The sequence below is a fragment of the Miscanthus floridulus genome, chromosome 2, assembly GCF_019320115.1.
Source record: "Miscanthus floridulus cultivar M001 chromosome 2, ASM1932011v1, whole genome shotgun sequence".
NCBI lineage: Eukaryota > Viridiplantae > Streptophyta > Magnoliopsida > Poales > Poaceae > Miscanthus > Miscanthus floridulus.
The window spans coordinates 19,423,281-19,445,955 of NC_089581.1; the positions used below are offsets into that span (position 1 = coordinate 19,423,281).

A 22,675-nucleotide genomic window follows, 5' to 3' on the forward strand; every position below is an offset into this window, starting at 1 on the left:
ATTCCCTCCGTTTGTTTTACATGCTGTATTAGTTTTGTCATAAATCAAATATTTGTATCTTTGACCATCGATTTTTAAAAAAAATTATGTAGATCCATGACACAAGATCTATATTTTTAGATTCACTATGATAATATGTTCATAATATATAATTTATATGTTGTGAAATTATAAGGATTTTTAGAAATGGATGGTCAAAGATAATGATGTTTGACTTATGACAAAGTTAACGTAAAAACAAACAAAGAGAGTACTAATTAGTAATCTTTAAAATTATTACAATCTCAGAGATCATGGATAATACAAGAACATGATTATTTAGCCACACGATGCTTTACTCCAATCCAGTGGCGGAGCCAGAATCACAATCGAGGGGGGAGGGGGGAATTGGTCAGATCGATCATAGTTTTGTGGTCAGCTAGTACTTGCTAAAGATAGATGAAATAACTACTGTTTTATATGCGCAGTTTGCAAAGAGCGTAAGCTTAGAACATCTAGCTTTCTAGATGGATAGTTTAGACTTGCAATCATATACATATAAACCTTAATTAATCTTTGATAACAAGGGGGACGCCGGAGCCCAGTATGGTCTGCACTTGGCTCCACCAGTGCTCCAATCTAATAACGGATTGAGCAAGCTCTCGGATTTCCTTATTGCTCGGCTAACCTTAAACTAATTTGGCCCTCACGGCGATCTTTTCTGAGAGCACAAGAATGAAAATGAAGGCATAATCGACCTCTTATATATCTGATTTAACCATCCGGTTGTTATTTGGAGAACCCCCAGGAACATTGAACTTTGTTTTCTATCGCATTGTTATTGTCCTGGTACGGTATATCCCATTACTCAAATTATAAAATTATTTTTCATCTAAAATCAAACGAAATTCAATGTGATTACTCCCAAACTATGTGAATTTTCTTATCAATTGGTGGTCAAATTTATAAAAGTATGACTAATACATATCCTATAGTGATTTATATTCTAGGCCGGATAGAGTTTTTTCAATGAATACCATAGTTTTTTTGAACGAAATTCAATGAATGCCATAGTTGATAGTATACACAAAGGCCTTTCATTGTTTCATGTATATAAATAGCGGGCAGCAAACTTGATTGGTACAAGTATAACTGTACCCAATTAGTCTAGTATGGTCCCGTTCGGCTTACCCCATATTCGATTTGTTCAGTTTATTTTTTCAGCCGGAACAGTGTTTTTCTCTCACAACAATTCAGCCAGAACAATGTTTTTCAGTCAGTTTCAGCCAAGATTCAGCAAGCCGAACGGGGCCTATGTTGAGGGCCTGTTTGGAACGCAGGAATTTCACAGGAATCACACAGGAATTTCACAGGAATCAATTCAATTTCACAGGAAAAACGCAGGAATGGAGAAAAAATTCCGCATTCCAAACAGACCCTGAAAAGGTAACGACATGGTTAGAGAGGAATGGTTTAACAACCTTAACAACTGCCAACTGTTACACCCAACATTCTGATCACGTACATATTCACATGTTCATCGACATCAATTGCCCATTTCCTAAGATGTGCAAACAAAAGTAGTGAAATGGCAGGCGTCATCAAACCATGTAATCTCTGCTTGTCTCGTTTACGTCTAGTTCCATTTGTGTCAACATTTGTTGCAACAACACTGAATCCACAGAGCGGCACCGAAGGAGTCTTCCAACTGTGAGAACATCAATTTTCTGAAGATTTAAACCATATTCTTCCGATGAAACCAAGAAAATACAGGGTCATATGATCCGTTGTAGGTTCACCATACAAACTACTAAAACGATACAGGTCTGTGTAAAATACATGCTGTAATACAGTATATATACCGTGTAAATAATCACGTGGAACGGAGGTGGGCAGCAATGTTCATGGCTGCGTCAGTTCGTCCACCGAAATATCTCCACATATGCAATGATCCACAGTGACCTAACAAAGAAACTACAGGAGCAGGATGCACTGATCAAAACAAAACGACATTAACCAAAACCAAGCACAGTGGGTGCTAACTCTAACAATGGCTGCAATGCACTCGGAGCAAATTTCCGAGCAAACAAGTAGCACAACGTCGTGTTCTGACCATTGTATAGACAGGTCTCGTCCCTCTCGAACCCCCTTCAAGAACTCCTCCGTGATGTCACCCCTGCCAAACGTGGCTGGATGTGCCGAGTTTGGACCCCCTCTCGACCAATCCACCCAGGTGGCGGTCCTGTTGGCCAGTTTATGCGGAGCTTCGATCTTGAGCATCGTCTGGATGTAGTGCTCATCGGCATAGCATCCAGGCCTGCAGAACTGCTTGAATTTTGGGTAATACACCGTGTCCTCGACAATCGCAACGGCGAGGTCTCTGTCGGCTTCGAACCACTGCCAACCTTTGCGCCATTGTTCGAGCTCGACCTCGGGCGCCATGTTCAGGTTGTACCGGCCTCTCCCATCTCTTCCAGGATCATCGATCGACATGACGAAGCTATGGCTTGAATTCTGGAAATACTCGTAGGTCGTGTTGAAATCAAACAGAGGAATGCATGACTCGGACACCAGCACAAACCACTCGTTGGATATGTCCAGTAGAGCGTTGGCAAGCAGACGTCTCTCAGCATCACACATAGTCATCTGACCCCATTGCACAGCCTGTAATCAGCACAGATTTCAAACTAATATGCCATCAGCAGGGTATGGGTACCTCAATACAAGAGATAAGCTAGAGGAATGACTTCTCCAGTTTATCAAATAACACTACCCACAGCAATATATATGGAACATCAAAGTAATGCAATTTCTTAGATAAAGGTTGCCCCCATACACATTGTAATATCAAAAGTACTACAATAACATTCAGTGAATAAATATGAAGCATCTATAGACATAACTTTTAACAGAGTTATTAGTCTAGATATGTTCTTCCAGTTCTTAACCCCTGCAACACAGTAATGGTTGATTTTCTCGAAAATCAAAACAGCAAGCATCTCTGGGACTGACTTGCATTACTTACGTCTTGTTTATTTGTATAAGTACTAGCCTAGTAATTTAGCATCACAATGATGAGTACTTTAATTTATATACTTTCCTAATTGGAATTTGGAAATACTCCTTTGAATCCATCTTTAAAAGTGACAGAACAAGTAGGTATTCAGCACCGACTTGTCAGATCGCGTGCGAAGTAGTAGTTGACTACAACTAGATTGGAGTTTGTTTTCGTAAAGGTGACAGAACAAATAGGCATTCCTGGCGCTAGATTGAAGTTTGTTTCGTAAGCGAGAGGCCAGAGGTCCAGATGGGATCGGAGGCGACGAGCTAACCTTACTAGGGATTTGGCGACGGTAGAAGACGGAGTCGGCGGTGAAGTTGGCGCGGTACAAAGGCATCGTATGGACGTAGATGGAGTGGCGGCCTTCGTTCCCCCGGAAGAAGCGCTCCCAGAGCGGCGCCAGCGGTAGCGGGCCGTGCGTGAGGAACATGAACGCCACCTTGGGCACGCGCCGGAACGGGTACCCGCTCCGGCCGCGCGCCCGCGGCGCGTACGACGCGAGCCAGAGCAGCTCCTCGTCCGTCATCGCGTGCTGCGCGCGAGCCGGGGGGCGGGTCCACCGCTCCAGCCCCTCCTCCGGCTCCGGCTCCGCAGCCGCCGCCCCGAGGCACGGCCGGAACAGCGCGGGCGCGACCGCCGCCACCTCGCCCGCGTGCCGCGCCAGGAACACGCCGAACGCGGACAGCCCCACCACCACGCCGAACAGCATGAGCCCCAGGAACAGCTTGAGCATCCCCGCCGGGAACACCCGGCGCTGCTCCTGCGACGCCGCGGGCAGGATGACGGCGGCCTGCTTCGCCTCCTCCACGGATTCCACCCGCATCGACATCGCCATCGCGGGGTTGCTCCCGGCTAGGATTTTCTTTCGACGCCGTGGAAGGAATGGAATTCGTTCCCCGTATTTGGGCGCGACCGTCGCACTGTCTCCGCACGACGCGGATCAGGGGCGCACCGTATCGAGTGTGGCACTGGCACGCGCTCTAGTTCTGGCCCTTCTCGGGGTCGGGGTCGCGGCGGCGCGCGCTGTTGGGCTGGCGCGAACTCCGATGCGACCATGCTGGTGGTGGTGGGATTTGTGTGGGTGGCGCTGGCGCCTCGAGAGTTGGTACGAGGCTTGCCTTGCGTGCATGCTCAGATGCTGACTTCTGAGGCAGGTGTTATGTTGGGTTCGAGGCTTCGGGCCGTACGCCTGCGTGTGGACCGGCTTCGTTGAGTTTGACCTCGCTCCCATTCAAGCAATATGAATGGATAGATCATGTTCATGCAAAATTTGAGGATGAACAGAAATGTCTACAAGGAGAAAATGATGATATAATTGGTCGGGCTGCATTCTTTACCTCGATTTGCAACCCGAATCAACTGGATCCTGATTTTTCTCTCTTTGTTTTTTGTTTCTCCTTGCAGAAATTTTTATTCATCCTAAAGTTTTGCATGAAGATGGATTCTCATCATCTATTCATTTATATTTTTAGTTGAATTTTTCAAGCATCTTTTGATGATCTTTTTTTTTTTTGAATGGGAGCGCAGGATATGGGTTCTCGATACATGCCTTGCAACAGAGCCTTTCTTCATTCACCACCGCCAGGTATGACTGAACTTCTAAAGTGAAGGCACCTCCTGCTAATTCATTCCTTCGATTCTTTCTCGTTAACTGATGGGAGTGTGGACCTTCTGATTGGATTCCTGCTAAGGCCTCGTTCGCTTGCTCCGGAATGGGCCGTTTCATGTCCGGAATAATTCTGGCGCTATACAATTTTGTGAAGGAATGGTCCGGCTAGGAATGGTTCCTGAGGAACCGAATGGAGCCTAATTCATTCCTCTGATTCTTTCCTGCTAATTCGTTCCTCTGATTCTTTCCCGCTAACTGATGGAAGGATTAAGAAGCAATGGACCTTCTGATTGGACTCAACAGTTTCTCTTGGGCCTAAGCCATTGGACACAGTGTACAGAAGTCCTCACAGAGTAACGAAAGAAGGATTCAATTCCTCTGATTCTTTCCCGCTAACTGATGGAAGGATTAAGAAGCAATGGACCTTCTGATCGGATTCAACAATTTCTCTTGGGGCTAAAGCAATTGGACACTGAAGTAACGAAGGCCACTTTTTTTTTTTTTTTTGATCGGCGAAGGCCACAATTTTCCAGTGCAGCTTCCATTTTGGGGTACGTCGTTTCTTTCACCAGGAAAGAAAGAATGGGTGGTACTTTTGGTTTGATGTGGCCTGTTAAAGTTTTATCTTACTAGAAATTTACAGTATATTATCTTCGAATAAACCAAGAAAATACAGGGTAGTCATAATGATCCTAGAGAAAAATCCCTCCTGATCCAAGGTCAGTTTACTGTACAAAGCAATACAGGTTTGTGTATAATGCACAAGCAGAGGGGGCACTGTGTACGTTACCATCCATCAATCTGAAGCCCATGCCTCCAAGCGTGTAACCCTACAATCATCTAATATCAAAATTACAGACGGCACCTCTTCAAGCACACATAGTCATCACCAAAACCGAGCACGGTAGACGCTAGCTCTAACAATGGCTCCAATGCACTTGGAGCAAACTTCCGCTGCAAACAAGAAGCACGTGGTTGAGTTCTGGTTATTGTATAGACATGTCCGTCCCTTTTGGACCCTCCTCAGGAATTCCTCTGTGATATCACCCCTGCCAAACGTGGCTGGATGTGCACCACCTCTTGACCAATCCACCCAAGTAACACTTCTGTTAGCCAGGCTGTTTGGAGCTTCAATCGTCAGCATTGTAGGGAAATAGTGCTCATCAACATAACAATGGGGCCTGCAGAACTCCTTGAATTTTGGATAGTAGACCGTGTCCTTCACAATTTCAATGGCAAGCTCTCTGTGTACTTCGAACCACTGTGAACCTTTGCGCCATTGGTCAAGTTCAACCTCAGGGGTCATATTCCAGTTGTATCTTCCCCGTCCATATGGTCCAGGATCATCAAACGCCATGAGAAAGCTTTGGTTCGAATTCTGGAAGTATCTGTATGTTGTGTTGAAATCAAATATAGGAATGCACGACTCAGACACAAGCACAAACCATTCGTTGGATATATCCAGTAAAGCGTTGGCAAGTAAGCGTCTCTCAGCATCACACATGGTCATCTGACCCCATTCTGTGACCTGTAAGCAGAACACAAATCAAACAAATACTTTCAGGGTATCTCAAAACCAGGAAGGAGAAGAAATTATTAATTGGCCAATGGATCAAATGATATGACACACGATTATGCTGTATAAGTTGTTTCATATGGTTTACATCTACCATCACCCTAAAAGAATAGGAACCCTGTCAATAATTGTGAGGCCCCCAAGAGACACCTATTAGACTAGGCAGTGGTTTTCACACAGTTATCAGGTACATGTGCCACTTGGTCTGGAAAAAACTCCAGAACGTGGCTGAATGTCCCAGCAATGGCCATTTGGCCATCTTCCCAAAAACCAAAACCACACAACCTTCCGAATGATAGTAGTCAGTGCTCTACAATGAGTAGCCCATTTTTACTCTGGTTAAGTTTGACTTCGTATACAAATGTACTGTCATGACAGAAAAAGAGCAATCCAATCTATAAACTCTTTTTTTGACTTTTATTAAGTTGTATGTAGATCCGTATCAAGCTGAAAAAGACTGACTTTGATACTAGGTCCAGATCCGGACATATGATTGGCAGTGCAATGAATCTGATTCGCATCATGTATCAATGGAGGGTACTAGCAATGATAAGTACAAAGACATCGCACAAAATCCAACCTCATGCAAAATCAAAAACAGATTCAACAAAGGCAGGTTGGGACCCGTAATACTCTTCGGTTAGCAAAGAGTCTGTTCCAATTTGATCTGAATTTGCACTGTCCAGGAGCATGGTAAACACAAAAAGATTAAGCTGAATCCCCTCCAGGGGATTCCTCAGTGCATCCAGCCTATTTGTTTCGCTGTGGCTTGTCGTAAACGATCGTAAATTTCCAGCTGAAACAGTATTTTTCTCTCACACAAACCAGCCAGCAGTACTTCTTCGCGAACCAGCAACGATACGAACCAGCCAACCGAACAGGCTGATCATTCGCAGCTTCCTTACTTGCAGTAAGTAGGCCCAGCCTGTTCGCTTGCTCGTAAACGATCGTAAATTTCCAGCCAGGAACAGTATTTTTCTCTCGCATCAAACCAGCCAGCAGTAAATAATCCACGATCGTTTACGGTCTCCCGACCAGGCTGAAGGCTCTCGTTATGAACATATACTTGTGAAATTCATTAAATAACAAAGTACAGGAAACGTAGGTTCATGCTTCTCAGTAACCAACTTGTCAGATACTCAGATCACGTGCAAAAAATCGTTAGTGCAGCTCAAGTTACAAACATGGCACTAAAGGGCATTTGTTTTTGCTGTCAATCCAGTTAGATCAGCACAAGTGAGCAAAGCTACCAACCACGACCTGCCGAAATGAAGCAAAGCAAGAGGGAGGTGAGCTAACCTTACTGGGAATTTGGCGCCGGTAGAAGACGGATTCAGAGGTGAAGTTGGCATGGTAGGATGGCAATGCGTGCACGTAGATGGAGTAGCGCCCCTCGTGCCCACGGAAGAATCGCTCCCAGAGCGGCGCGAGCGGCAACGGGCCTCGCGTGAGAAACATGAAGGCCGCCTTGGGCACGCGGCGGAACGGGTACCCGCCCACCCGCGGCGCGAACGACGCGCGCCAGAGCAGCTCCTCGTCCGTCATCGCGTGCTCTACGCGCGCTGGGGGCCGCGTCCACCGCTCCAGCCCCTCGGGCTCCTCCTCCGCGGAGGAGCCGCCCAGGCACGGCCGGAACAGCGCGGGCGCGACCGCCGCCACCGCGTGCCGCGCCATGTACATACCGACGGCGGACAGCCCCACGCCCAGCAGCAGGAACCCCAGGAACACCTTGAGCATCCCCGTGGGCAGCACCCTCCCCTACCGCGCCTCCTTCACGTCCTCCATGGACGCTACACGGGCCTGCATCGCGGCGCCCGCGATTCGCGACTACAATCTCGCGTCAGTGGAATCTACCAGATTTGAGCTCGAGTCTGGCATATCTCCAGCACGAGGCAGGATCGAGTGCGCCAAATCGAGGGGCGGGCACGTACCAGATCTGGTCCGGGTTTGGCGGCCCGGCGGTGCTTGGATGGTGCGAGCTGGGTAGCGGGCGGCGGCGCTGGTGTTGGTGGGGTTGGAGTGGGGGGCGCCTCGGGGTCAGGACCTCAGGGGACGTGTAACGTCACGGGTGTGCTCACCTAGCAACAGAGGAGATGCAATCGGATGGACCGATAAGCCTGGTTTATACAAAAGCAAAGAAGGGGGCAAAGAGGCTAGAGGCACCTTGTCGGTATAGTCAGTGAGGCGGAATGTATGGACCGGATCCATGGAAGTTTTGTGAAAGAGGGATTTATGTACTCTATACTAGTACTATACCGAAGAGCTGACAGAAATGCCTTCGCTGAATCCCGCCCGCGGGAGTGGTGAGCCGTGAGTGGTTCCCGTGGAGGCGTGGACGCTGGTGCTGGATCCGCTGGTACAGCCAGCGGTTGAGCTAGAATTTTGTAGGAGCTCGTAAATTCTTATTACGTGAAAATACTCGCTCCTGTTCCAAAATAAATTTGCTTCCGGGAAAATCAAAATTTTAAAGTTTGACAAAATTTATACAAAAATATACTAATATTTATGATGGATAATAAGCACCATTACATTGAGCATGGAGTATACTTTTATAATAAACTTATTTGGTGTTGATACTATTTCCTATATTTTTATTAAAATTTAAAAGAGTTTGACTTCTCAAAAAGTGAAATGTACATTTATTTTGAGACAGAGGAGTATTTACCTATAAAAATATATTATTTCTTTTGATATAAAGGAAATTTTCTTTTTATTGACAATCAACAGAGGAATCCCCTATCTATTTTTTTTGCTTTTCCATTAAATGAAAGAATAATGTATAGGGAACAAAAATAGAGAAAATTACAAGGCTACTAGGCCCAAAACTGAAAGAGCACACTCTAGTTACATATAGCTATCTCTCCATGAACTAATGGTAGCGTGACTGACTGGCTTGGCTTTGATACACGCTAAACCAAGCTATAAAGGAAATTTTCTTCTACACTTCTGTAGGGTCAAGATTAAAGAGGAGGTAAATAGTTATTTCTAAAATTTAATCGCGTTGACTAACCGAAACAAGTGCGAAATTAAAACTATCTGTATAGCCAAGACTACACCCCTCTATTTATGTTCTCTAACACCTCGCTAAAATTCTAATTAAGCAACAAAGGTGCCTGGCTAGCTAGAGCACACCTAACCAATTCTAGAAGTAAGGTCACACAAATATATGCCACTAGTACTTCAAGCAATGAGGAAGCTCCTACAATGCTAGTAAGCAAAAGCATAAAGTCAACTAAGCTCACTAGCAATGTTTAATAACAAGGCAACCAGCGTCAAATTAGAGAGCGCAAATACTTAGCTACACAAACTAAGCAATGTGACTAACAAGGTTACACAAACCAAATTAGCCACGCAATGAAGCTACTTCTATGCTACACAAGCAAAAAGATAACTAGTGAGCTATACAAGCTAACTAATTACAAGAGCAACTACACAAGCACAATATATATAAAAGTAATCACAAACTTGTGTAAAGAGATTGCAACCCAACGGCGAGAACAAGGTTGACACGGTGATTTTCTCTCGAGGTTCACGTGCTTACCAACACGCTACGTCCCCGTTGTGTCGACCGCTCACTTAGTGGTTCAGCAGCTAATTAGCATCACCCGCCAAGCCCGCACGTCAGGCACCGCAAGAACCTACCTCGAAAGTGAGGGTAGCTCAATGACACGCTTTACTAGAGTTGCTCTTCGCGGCTCCTGCGGGGCGAGCACAATGCCCTTCACAAAGCTCTTCTCCGGAGCACCGCACAAACTTCTTGCGGGCTTCGACGGAGACCACCACCAAGCCGTCTAGGAGGTGGCAACCTCCAAGAGTAACAAGCACCACCGGCTTGCAACTCAATTACCTAGTGCCACTCGATGCAACCTCACAATGTAATCGCACTAGAATCGCTCTCTCACAATCGAATAATCACTATCAAGCATATGTGAGATGGAGGGCTCCCAAACACTCTCAAGCATGGACACAAAGTCCCCAGAGGTGCTCCACACCAGCCATAGCTGAGACACCCTTCTATTTATAGCCCCATGGGCTAAACTAGTCGTTGCCCCTTCACTGGGCAAAACTCGGGTTGATCGGACACTCCGGTCAGATCGACCGGACGTAGGACCCCAGCGTCCGGTCAACGGATGCTCGCCACGTGTCACCTCCGTTTAAATACTAAGCGCCCGATCTCAACGGTTAAGTTGTGACCGGACACTGCATAGTGAATGGTCGGACACAGGACCTCAGCGTCCGGTCACTTTCAGTAAGCTTTCAGAAGCGAGAAATCACGACCGGACGTGTCCAGTCGATCACGATCGGACGCAGCATCAGCGTCCGGTCCTTCTCCTCTTCTCTGTGCTACCATGTTAGCATGACCGGACGCACCCAGCTAGCGTTCGGTCGAAGACCGAGATCGCGCGCTAACGGCTGCTACTGACCGGACGCAAAACCCAGCGTCCAGTCATTCACAGTGACCTCCTTTACTTTGCCAAGTTGATCCACATCAACTCCAACTTCATCTCCTTTGCAAATGTACCAACACCAGCAACCACCAAGTGTACATCACCATATATAAATGTGTTAACATTTTCACAATCATTTTCCAAAGGATTAGCCACTCAACTTGCCACGCCACTCAATCCTAGCGATGATGCAATGTTAGATCACTCGAGTGGCACTAGATGACTAATATACAAATAAGTTTGCCCCTCTTGATAGTATGACCATCTTTCCTAAACCTAGTCATAAACTATAGGGTTATGAGGATGCTACGCTAGCCGAAAAACAAAATTTTGACCTCATAAATCAGGATCTACTGCTAGTTATAGATCACGGGATCACCACTAGACACGCAAGTGCAGCGGAAGTGACTCAATGTAGTCAAACGCGTCGTAGTAGTGCCATGCAGTTGCGAGGTCATCTGTCCATCCGTCCCCTTCGTATGGTTCGTCCTTGTGCTCCAGATGCAGCACCTCCAAGGTATCCACATGTATAGGGAGGAAGCATTGCACCTCCGGACTGCTAGGTCCATGAGGAGCAGCAGGTGCGAGCATAGGATGGGCGGCGATGGCTGCCAAAAGGCATGGATTGATTTGCCCCGTTGCCCCACCCCACATATTTATAGGCGTCCCTAATGAGCTCCCGAGTTAGAGGCCCATTAGTAACCCTAAGCCTTGTCTAATTCAGATCTAATCCGAACTAGGCTTCTAGCCCCTTAAGCGTGCAACCCTATGGGTTCACGCACACATAGACATGGCCTGAGTACTCCTACTCGGCCATTAGTTGATAGTGGCCTCTAGCAAGGCATGTCAACTCCTATGCGTATGCAAAGATCATATCAGACGAACCACCACAAAACCACATACTTGTTATTCCCTTGCCTCATGATATTTGGTCCAACTCATAGGTTAACACTTAACCCAAGCACGGCCATGCATTTCTTGATCTAATCATTAGAGTGATCTAGTGATATCTCTCTCATATAGAGAGAGGGGCAAATTCCATCTTGATTGTCTATGTCTCATAGCATGTTTGTCGACAAACCCGAAAACCACCTTTATAACTACCCTGTTACAGAGCCGCGTTTGATAGTCCCTGAGTAGGTCGTTTCATATCTTGAATACATACAACAATCTCAGGTCTAAGGACATAACGTACATAATGTGAATAGAGATAATAACAACATCTCATGTTGGGTCAGTCCAGCCCCATGTCATACATGTGCCCACATTATTAGTTTGACATCTCTATGTCTATGACTTGTGAAATATAGTCATCAACTAATAATGTGCTGATCCATTATTCATGTGTGTCCTCACACGAACTCTGACCAGGGACAACATTAGAATAACCATTCAAGTAAAAGAGCATCACAAATAATTCACATAATTGCTAATCGATACAGGTTGTCTTTAATGGAAATTCAATGAACTCATAATATATCATGGATACAAGGCAATATAATCATCTCTATGATTATCTCTAGGGCATACTCCTAACATAAACTTCTCTACACACCTATGACCGGTGAAATAAAATATCCTAGGTTATACCTTTGCCTTGCCCATTCCATTCCATCTCCTCCAATGTTGATGCAACACATGCACCAACCAATCACCAAATGATATGATCCACTTCATATCATCACGTGATCATATTGGTTCATCGATCTTGACTTTACTTGCTTTTCATCGTTGCCTTCGTCCATCGGCATCAAGTCTTGCTTAAGCTTCACCGCCATGCGATCCATCGCTCCAAAGTCTCCAACTTGCCCTTCACGCTTGCAACTGGTCCATCAAGCCAAGTCATGTCTTGATCTTCTCCACCTTGATCACATGACTCCATGTCATGTCTCATTTGTAATGAGCTCCTTCATCATCACATGTGTGAGCTGTGCAACATCTCTAAGTCATTTTCACCTTCATGGCATATGTTGCTCACACACATATACCTATGGACTAATTACCTGTGTATCTCACATAAACATAATTAGTCCACCTAGGTTATCACTCAATCACCAAAACCATACAAGGACCTTTCAATCTCCCCTTTTTGGTAATTGATGACAACTCTACAAAGATATGGAAATTAAGCTCTTTTGGATTCATGTTGCTTGCCCAAGCAATTTTACCAGTGTGTAAATGATTTTGGACAAGTACCACAAACCCGAAATGGTAGTATTAGCTCCCCCTACATATGTGCTAGAGTTTTTGATTTGAAGCTCACACATATGCATAGATTGAAATTATGGGAGAGTAATTACTACTAATTGATGCTAAGGTGTATAGAGTAAACATTTGAAGCTGTGATACCAATCGAAGTTGCACCTTTAAGTTCATCCGTAGCATCATGGTTAGCCTAGATAACACTTGGAAATAAAAAGCACTAGATACCTTGTGAGATCAATATCAAAAGTAAGGTACTAGCATTACTTGAAAAGCATACCAAGTGTCTAGCTATCATCCTATGCATGCTAGTTTTCATTTCATCAATTAAATTCTACAACTAGCATACATCACACAAGCACGCATATTGAATTTAAGAACTTATATAATGCAAGCAAGTACATGAATATGCACATATCAAATGCAATCAATCAAAGTTCATGAGCTTGCTCTCCCTACTTGTGTGCTTCTCTTGTCCAATAATTTTGATCCATCTCTTTTCTTCAATGTTGCTCCCTCTTTGTCCATGTCCATGTTCATGTCCATGTCCAACCTCTAATTCTTTATCTCAATCTCTCCCAAAGTTTTCACATCTTATCTCTCCCCCTTGTATAATCTCAATCTCAAAGCTTTCATATCTTTATATAATCTCTCTCCCTTTGTCATCAATTTCTATAAAAGGTGTGCTTCTTATTGATGCAAAGGTATGCATTTGGGGTAGATGGTTGAGGCTTGAATCTTGCATTTTTTATGGACATCACTTGATTGTTAGGAATGAACACCACTTGAAGATACCACTTGTAACTTATACCACTTATATCTTGTATAGGGCTTCTTGAGATATCACACATAGGATATTTGATCTTGATATTAATTTATGGTACACCTCCCCCTATGTGATAGCATGGGTCATCCATTTGATACACTTGAGCTCTTATAGGTGAGGGATGCATTCTTCATTTGATGATCACTTAAAGTTAAGGATCACTTGTGGAACCATCGTCTTGCATGATTGATACCACGTGTAGATGTGATACCACTTCAAAGAATTTTCTAGTATAGAACCACTTCGTTGGATTTATCAATAAAGACCATTTCTTGGATATTTGCTATCTTCATGAGTACCACTTATAGGATATCACTTATGAGTTGATCTAGACATCATGTGTGAATTCTTGATGAAATACTTGAGTCTTGATACTACTTGAAACAAACAAACTAGATATCCATTTGCATTATTGTCTTGTAGCTTATACTCTTATCACTATCATGAGCTTCAATAGTTGACTTGAACTAAATTGATTTACCTAAGCTACCAAGTCTGGTTTGAACCAATGACAAGCTTTTTCACACTTCTTGTAAGGGTTATCTAGCCAATGTTGTACTTGTCACTTGTTAGCAATCCAAATTGAGTCAAGTACTTGGGTTCACTAGCTAATGAACAAATTCATATACTAACCACTAGATCAAGTAATTATTCAAGCAATAGTGGTAGGCTATGAATTTAAACATTTTATTTGTTATGCATGATCCTATGAAGCATGTACTATATGCACTAACCACATACTAGTAAGGGATGAAATGATCATGCACATTACAATGATATATTTGCTATGTTAGAGTAGAGGATAGTCACATAGATTCTAATTCATTACTCCAATAGCAATGTGAAGTCTAATTATAGGCTTGGTGAAGACCAATAAATACCATTTTGAATTCCATTCTTCACCCACATAAAATGAATACCACTTCTAATCAAGTGCACTTTCTTGTTGTGGTTGGCTTTCTTCATCTTTTGATCTTTGCTTGCATGAGAGCATCAATTTAAGAATACCATTTGAAATATCATGACTAACTCTCTTTTGGGTGTTGCTTGCTTTTCTTGATCAATCCTTTTGATTCCTTCAACTAAGCATCTCAAATGTCCCTTGGATCACCACTTCCATGTTAGCCTTCCAAGTACCACACTTGGTTTACCTACACATAGGCAGCAAGCCCCTACACTAGGGAGAAGTGACTTCTTTCCAAAGAACTATTCTTGATACTCACTTGAAATAGCTTGATTGATTGATCCAAGTGATGGACTTAACTTGATGAGTAACCTTAATTCCTTCTTTAAGTCATTTTCTTTCTACTTGTTTAAGTCCTTTTCTTTCTACCAAATGATCTCCAATCATATCTAGAACTTAAACTTTATCTTCAACTTGAGTTTGATCTTGATCTTCATCCTAAGTACCAAAAGTGTGCAAAGTACACTCCACAATCAAATGGCCTTGTACTCTTTGCTTGTCAAGCTTAAAGATCATCTCAAAACCAAACTTAGGTACCTCAACCACTTGTAAACATGTTTCCAACTTGAGGACGGCTCGAAGATAGGTGGAACCCACATCCCAATAGGTGGGAGCATGGGAAACTCTAGTGAGCCAAAGCGAATTGAATCGCCAGAGTCCGCCATGGCGAGGGTGGCAGAAAAGTAGGTCATCCGATAACAAAAAAGTGTTGAACATACAGCGTTTTCCCTATGGACGGCGCCAACTGTCGATACAAAAAGTGATCAACAAATAAATATTTGTAGTTTTGCCGTATGTTATGATTGGAGGTGGCCTAGCACTCAATAACATAGGGTTTATACTAGTTCAGGCAACGTGCCCTACGTCTAGCTTGAGTCGATCGATGACTTTATTCCTGAGCCCAGGTGCTTGAAGTTTGTAGTGGGGTTACAAACAAGAAGGAGAAAGATGGGGTGCACGAGAGGTCTGGTCGGAAGGTCCGAGAGCGACAGTAGCTCCTCTATGAGCTAAGTGTTCAAGCATGTGCTTGAGGTCCGAACCTGACGGTTCTATGGTGTGAGCTAGTGAACTTAATCGATCTAGATTAACTTGTATGAACTTGAATTCACTTAGTCTCTCGGGAGAGAGCGCATCCCCTTTTATAGATGAAGGAGATGGCCTTACAAGTGAGAGGGAGAGAGTTCGTATGCTTTTAAGTGTTGTTGCCCACGTCGGCCGGTATAGGAGGATGGTAGGCGCCCACAACACTGTTGGATGCTAGTTGTATGTGGGAGGTTATGTCGTCTTATTTTGGATATGATAGATGTCGGCACCTACATATACTATTGATGCCCATAGGCATGTGAGGAGTTTCACCATGTTCACTTGGTACGATAAATCCCAGCGTCCACAACACTGTCGATGCCCAGAAGCATGTGGGGGCCTTACCGTATGGGAGTTAACGGCGCACACAATACTGTAGAGGAAAATATCGGTGCCTACAATACTGTTTGTGTCAGGATGGTTATAAAGTACTATTCCTATAGGTGATAGGGTATGATCCTTGGTATCATGGTTTAACTTGAGCGCCTTGCCTTGCTTTCTCCATTCGTTCCCTAGTCCCTTCCGGGTGGGCGTCCCCTGTCGGTTGGTCCCAGTTGGCTCTAGTTGTGCCAGTCAAAGAAGAGTAGTGAGTAGGGTCTTTGCATACACCGATCGAAGACATGGGGTTAGAGTCGGAGGTAGTGCTTTGCCAGGCCTTCTGGTCGGAGAGATCATTTAGAGGCGCTAGAGACCGAAGTGAGCGCTTTGGTCGGAGAGGTGGGCCAGAGTCGACAAGCGGGCATTGTTCCTTCTCGGCCTGACCTTCCGGTCGGTGACTGGACCACCCTTCTACCCTGTTGTTTTAGACACTTGGGCTGGCCCATGAGTGGTGCGCTGTCTGCTTGGGGTGAGCCTTTGCGGGGAAGTTGGTCCACGAGGGACCCCGGGTTTATGAACCCAACAGGAGCCGCCGAGCCTCTGGTCAATTCAGGTAGAATCATCTGGGGGATTTTTGCCATGATGGTGGGTGGGGTGTAGCCCCCAAGCCCCCGGGTGGTTCAGGCAGAACCGTCTAGGGTTTTTTCCATGTTGCCAGCGGGGGAGGTTTTTGTTTCGTCAGCGGGTGTAGCCCCCGAGCCTCCAGGCGGTTTAGATAGAACCATCTAGGGGGTGTTTGTTAGCGGGCGTGTGTGTGTTTTTCAATCGAGATAGAGTTTTGTTTAACCAAGGCATCGTTGCGTAGCCGAGGTGCGTTAGTTTTTTAGGGATCGGTTGAGAGGAAGCTTGCGGATCCTGGCGTCGATGCACGCCGTGGGATCGGGTGAGGTAGTTAGTTTGGTTAGTCTAGGATCAGGCGAGTTGGAGCTCGTAGATCCTAATGGGGCAAGTTTGGGGTCGCAGACCTAGGTTTTTTGGAGCGTAGTCAAAGCGTAGCCAGATGGGGCAAGTTTGGGGTCGTAGACCTAGGTGTTTTGGAGCACAGTCGAAGCATAGCCAGATGGGGCGAGTTTGGGGTCATAGACCTAGGTGTTTGGAGTGCAGTCAGAGCATAGCCAGATGGGGCGAGTTCAGGGTCATAGACCCAGGTGTTTTGTGTCTTGAGCCTCAAGCCCTATTGGGCCTTAGTAGGGGTCGGTGTGAGTTGTGTGTGTTACCCCATCCTTGGTTCCTCCTAACCAAAGGGGCTGAGTTTTGTCACTTGTCCCAATCGCTCGGGCTCGAGTGACACGCTCGGTGAGTTCGCTAATGGGTATGATCGAGTGGAATACAGGTTCGTCGTTCATGATAGGGTCATCATAGCCCTCTTGTGACATTCCACTGCTCCTTTACCTACAACCTAGCAGATGCCTGGGTCATTCCAGAGACTGACCCGGGAGGCCTGCCTCCACTCGATGGAGATTCTGTGGGCTTGGCAAGAGGTTCAGGATCGAACGAGAAGGTTAAGATGACCCTGTCTGCTAGATTGGGTAAGGGCCGCATGGGGCTCATCTATGTTTTTCTCCCCTAGCTTTGTTGGTTGCTCATGTCGAATGAGGCAACCACCGCTTCGTGACGCAACACGGAGCGTTGTGATGCATTTCGCTGCATGTGCGATGCTTAGTTCTCGAGCCTCCAAGCAGTTTAGGGTTTGAATCATTCGGGAGGCACAGGCATATGGAATGAATGCACATATGGATGTATGAAATGATTTATAAAGAAATAGAGGGGGTTTGGTAGTGTTACCTTGATGACTCAAGTGACGGGGTTTGGAGAGCTCCAGTTGGAAATGTTCGATCGGGACCCATGCTTGTCGTTTGTGATGGAGTCAACATGTCCTACATGGGGCATCCCTTTTGCTCCCTACTTGTCCCTCGGTGTGTTTTTCTGAGCCATTCAATCGACTTTTAGGGAACCCAATGGTCTCTCCCGATGGAGATCCCATTTTGGGTTTTTCCAAGTCCTGCCTAGGGAAGCGGAGGGCTGCTTGTGTGTGGTGATGCTTTAGTTTTTGTGCCTGGTTGTGTAATAGTGGTGGGCCATACCCAGTCCACGTTTCATCTCACTAGGCGGCGCTCTATCTGACCTAGCATCGTTCCGTCGGCCAGTGTGCATCCCATCGGTCAGTGTGTGTCCCATCGTCTCCCATCCACATTGAATAGGGAAGGGGGAGAGTTTTTTGCTCTGATCTTTTGCCCCTCTTCAACTATCATGTTTCTTCCTTAAATAGGGAGAGGGAGAGGGCTCTCCGTCGCAGTCCTTTTCCTGTTCTTCAACTATTGTTTCTCCTCCTCCTTCCTCACCGAGGGTGCGTGTATGCCATGGTGGTTCCTAAGTGAGAGAGGGGGTGAGCGAGGGGGAGGACTTACAAATCCTTTCATGAATGTGGAGCATGATGTCTAGCTGGAGGTTGCCCTGGGGCGGTGCTGGATTCATCTGCGAGGCCTTCTTTGGGATGGAGCCGTGTGTGGACTTTCTCTAGTGGATCTTCACCGAGCGAGCCTTGTCGGAGGGGAAGTTGCTCAGGATCATGCTGATGGAGGGTTCCACGCCTGTAGCTGCTCAGGTTGGCCAGTTCATAAAGTTTGATGAGATCTCTTCCAGCCATGGCGGCCATACCTCGGTAGCAGCATCCCTGACTAGGAGCTACCTCGACTGCATGAGAAAGTCAGGAGCTCCATGCTCTTCTGTTGAGCATCTATGGGTGCGATGACCTTGAGGTACTTGTTGCGCTCACCGAAGTCAAGGGAGCGGAACTAGGTGGGTCCCTTGAGGTACCCATTGCACTTGCCAAAGTCGAGGGAGCAGAATCGGGTGGGGCCCTAGCGGAGGCAGTTATGTCCGGCGGCGTGTGGCATGGTTTCTCCTTTGGCATTCAGGCGATGTCATCGAGCGGCCGTAGTAGTGTTTGGAGTAGTAGAAAATGTAATAGTTGAGTTCATGGGTGAGTCCCCGTGTGAATAGTTTTTTGTATCAATGAATACATTAGTACTGTTTTTTGATAGAATCACTATATGTTCCTTGTTTTTATCCTAGCATATCTTTTGTTTTTTGTCCTTTCTTTTTCGTACCTGCCTATTAGTTCTGTAGGCTATAGCTTTTTTAAGAGCCTAGGCATGGCCCACGGGGCTCGATTGCTCGTAACCATATGTCGTGGCGGGGTGCGTTCGGTTGGGAGTAAGAACAAAAGTTACGTAGGGCAATCAATGGAAAATGAATGCGCTTTCGTTCAAGGACGAAGTTGTTTACCTTGTGATAGTAAAAAAGAGAGTAAAAATGAGAGGTAGTATTCAGTATTGTACCCTTATGGAGTCCCCGAGTGACCCGGGCTGAAAGTGTTCGGGCTGGGGTGCTTTATAGGGGCAAGTGTTGACTAAAAAGTGGTTAGACCAAATTTAGGGGAAAAATGATGTAGCTGTTCAATGTTCCAAGTGTTAGTGAGAATGTTGCCATTGTTGCCCTCTAGTCGGTAGGTGCCTGGTTAGATTACTTCAATCACCATATAGGGCCCTTCCCATGGTGGAGAGAGCTTGTGTTTTTCCTTCATTGATTGGGTCCTCCAGAGTACGAGATCGCCGACTTTGAGTATCCTCCCTCTGATCTTCCTTTCATGGTACCTATGGAGGGTTTGTTGGTAGCGAGCGGAGCGGATGATGGTTATATCATGAGCCTCTTCAAGCAGGTCGACTGTGTCTTGTTGATCCTCCGTGGCTTAGTCACGGTCGAAAGCCTTCACTCTTGGGGCGCCGTGGTCGAGGTCGGAGGGTAGCACTTCCTTAGCTCCGTAAGCTAGGAAGAAGGGTGTGAACCCTATAGATCAATTTGGGGTCATTCTTAGGCTCCAGAGGATAGCTAGGACCTCTGCAACCCATCACTCAATGTACTTGTTGAGTCGGTCAAAGATGCATGGCTTAAGTCCTTGGAGGACCATGCCATTGGCACGTTAGACCTGATCGTTAGTTTGTGGATGTCCAACCGAGGCCCAGTCGATCCTGATGCCGTATCCATCACTGAAGTCTAGGAACTTCTTTCTAGTAAATTAGTCTCATGGTCAGTGATGATACAGTTAGAAACGCCGAACCAGTAGATGATGTCAAGGAAGAATTTGACTGCCTCATCTAAGCGAATGTTCGTAATGGGCTTGGCCTCTATCCACTTAGTGAACTTGTCGACTGCTACAAGTAGGTGAGTGAAGCCACCTAAGACCTTTTTGAGGGGCCCACCATGCCGAGGCCCTAGACCATGAATGGCTAGGTGATGGGGATGGTTCAGAGCTCCTGTGCCGGCAAATGGGTTTACCGAGTGTAGAACTGGCATCCTTCACACCTACGAACAACCTCCTCTGCATCTCATAGCGTGGTGGGCCAGTAAAAACCTTGGCGAAAGGCTTTTTCGACCAGCGACCTTGGGGCCGCGTGATGTCCACAAATCCTAGCATGGATCTCGAGAAGGAGTTGCTTCCCATGGTTGGTGGGGACGCACTTCATGAGCACTCCTGACAGACTATGTTTGTAGAGCTCATCATCGAGCACGATGAAGGTCTTGGTGCATCAAGTGATTCATCAGGCTTTAGTACTTTTGGGTAGGAGAACCTCCTCGAGGAGGTAGGTGAGTAGCGGCGCTCGCCAGTCGATTTGATTGAGTGCCAATATGGAGACGTTTGTAGGTGATATTGTTATGGAGGTACTAGGATCAGAGCCCTCGAGCGCTGGCTTAGCGTTGGGGTCGAAGCCCCTGGGTGCTAGCTTGGCATTGGGGTCAGAGCCCCCAAGCACCGACTGGGCATTGGGGTGTGTCTGGATCAGACCTTCTAGGATGCGGGTGGATGGCTCATGGACGTCATTGATGAAGACCCCACTTGGGGATGGATCCCTCCTGGCAGCCAATTTCGTAAGAAAATCGGTGGCATCATTGTCCCTTAGAGGGACATGATGTAGCTCGATCCCCTAGAATTTGTTCTCGATCTTGCGCACCTCTTGGCAGTATGCTGCCATGAGGGGGTTTTTGTAGGAGGACTCCTTCATGACCTAATCAGTGACTAGATTCGAGTCACCGCGAACATAGAGTCGCGTAGCACCGAGCTTGATGGAGATGTGTAGTATGTTGATGAGGGCCTCATACTCCATAGCGTTGTTTGAGGCTAAAAAGTGGAGGCCGATGGTGTAGCGGAGCCTACTCCTATCCGGGGAGATCAGAACCACTCTAGCCCCTGAGCCAGGTGCCATTACGGACCCGTCGAAGTACATTGTCTAGTACTCGTGGGTGACGTCCGGGGTCGATAGCTGTACCTCTGTCCATTTGGTGACAAAATCCATGAGAGCCTAAGATTTAATGGTAGTACGAGGGATGTACCTCATGTCATGGCCCATGAGTTCGAGTGCCCACTTAGAGATCCGTCCTATGACATCGCGGTTGTGGATGATGTCCCTGAGTGGGTATGAAGTGATGACCATGACTTCATGGTCGGTGAAGTAGTGCAGGAGCTTCTAGGTCACCATTAGCACGGCATATAGGGGGTACCAGACCTTGGGGTCGGTGAGTACTTTGCCGACGAAGTATACGGGCCGCTGGACCTTAAGCTGGTGTCCCGGCTCCTCCCTTTCGACGACCAGCGCGACGTTTACCACATGGTTGCTGGCCACGATGTAGAGGAGAAGGGGTTCTCCTTGTTTGGGAGCGACAAGGATCGGTGCTAATGTTAGGGATGCTTTGAGGCTCTCTAGGGCCTGCTGGGCTTCATCAGTCTAGATGAAAGTGTCTATCTTTTTGAGGAGCTTGTAGAGTGGCATCCCCCGTTCGCCGAGCTAGGAGATGAACCGACTTAGGGCAGCCAGACGGTGATCCTCTACACACCCTTAACATTGCGTATGGGACCCATGTTGGAGATGGCCATGATTTTTTTGGGGTTGGCCTCGATGTCATGCTTGGACATAATGTATCCTAGCAGCTTCCCCTTCGAAACCTCAAAAACACATTTTTCGGGATTCAGCCTGATATTGAACCTTCTGAGGTTCGTGAATGTTGCGGCCAAGTTTGTGATCAGGTCGTAAGCTTGAGTTGTTTTGACTACTATGTCATCAACATAGACGGCGATCGTTGGTCTTGGCCGCTCAACTTGATCAGGCTGATCGAGCGGGTCGATTTGGTCGATGAAGCATTGCTTTATGCATCTTTGGTAGATGGCGCCAACGTTCTTCAAGTCAAATGACATGGTTATGTAGTAGTATGAACCATACAGGGTGATGAACAAGGTTGCGAGCTGATTAGACTCTTTCATCGCAATCTGGTGATAGCCCGAGTAGGCATCTAGAAAGGAGAGGATCTCACAACCCAAGGTGGAGTCGACTATCTGGTCTATGCATGGCAGAGGAAAGTGATCCTTTGGACACGCTTTGTTAAGGCCAGTATAATCAATGCACATTCTTCACTTCCTAGTCTTCTTTTTAACAAGAATGGGATTGGCAAGCCAGTTAGAGTGGAATACCTCTCTAATGAATCTGGCTACCAGGA

The 22,675-nt window shown here is 46.1% G+C and overlaps 2 pseudogenes; both read right to left on the bottom strand.

The window, feature by feature from the left end:
* Positions 1–1,628: 1,628 nt before the first annotated feature.
* On the bottom strand, positions 1,629–4,195 carry LOC136538110 (glycosyltransferase BC10-like; annotated as a pseudogene).
* A 1,225-nt stretch (positions 4,196–5,420) lies between these two features.
* LOC136538111 (glycosyltransferase BC10-like) lies at positions 5,421–8,343 on the bottom strand (annotated as a pseudogene).
* Between the last annotated feature and the right edge of the window lie 14,332 nt (positions 8,344–22,675).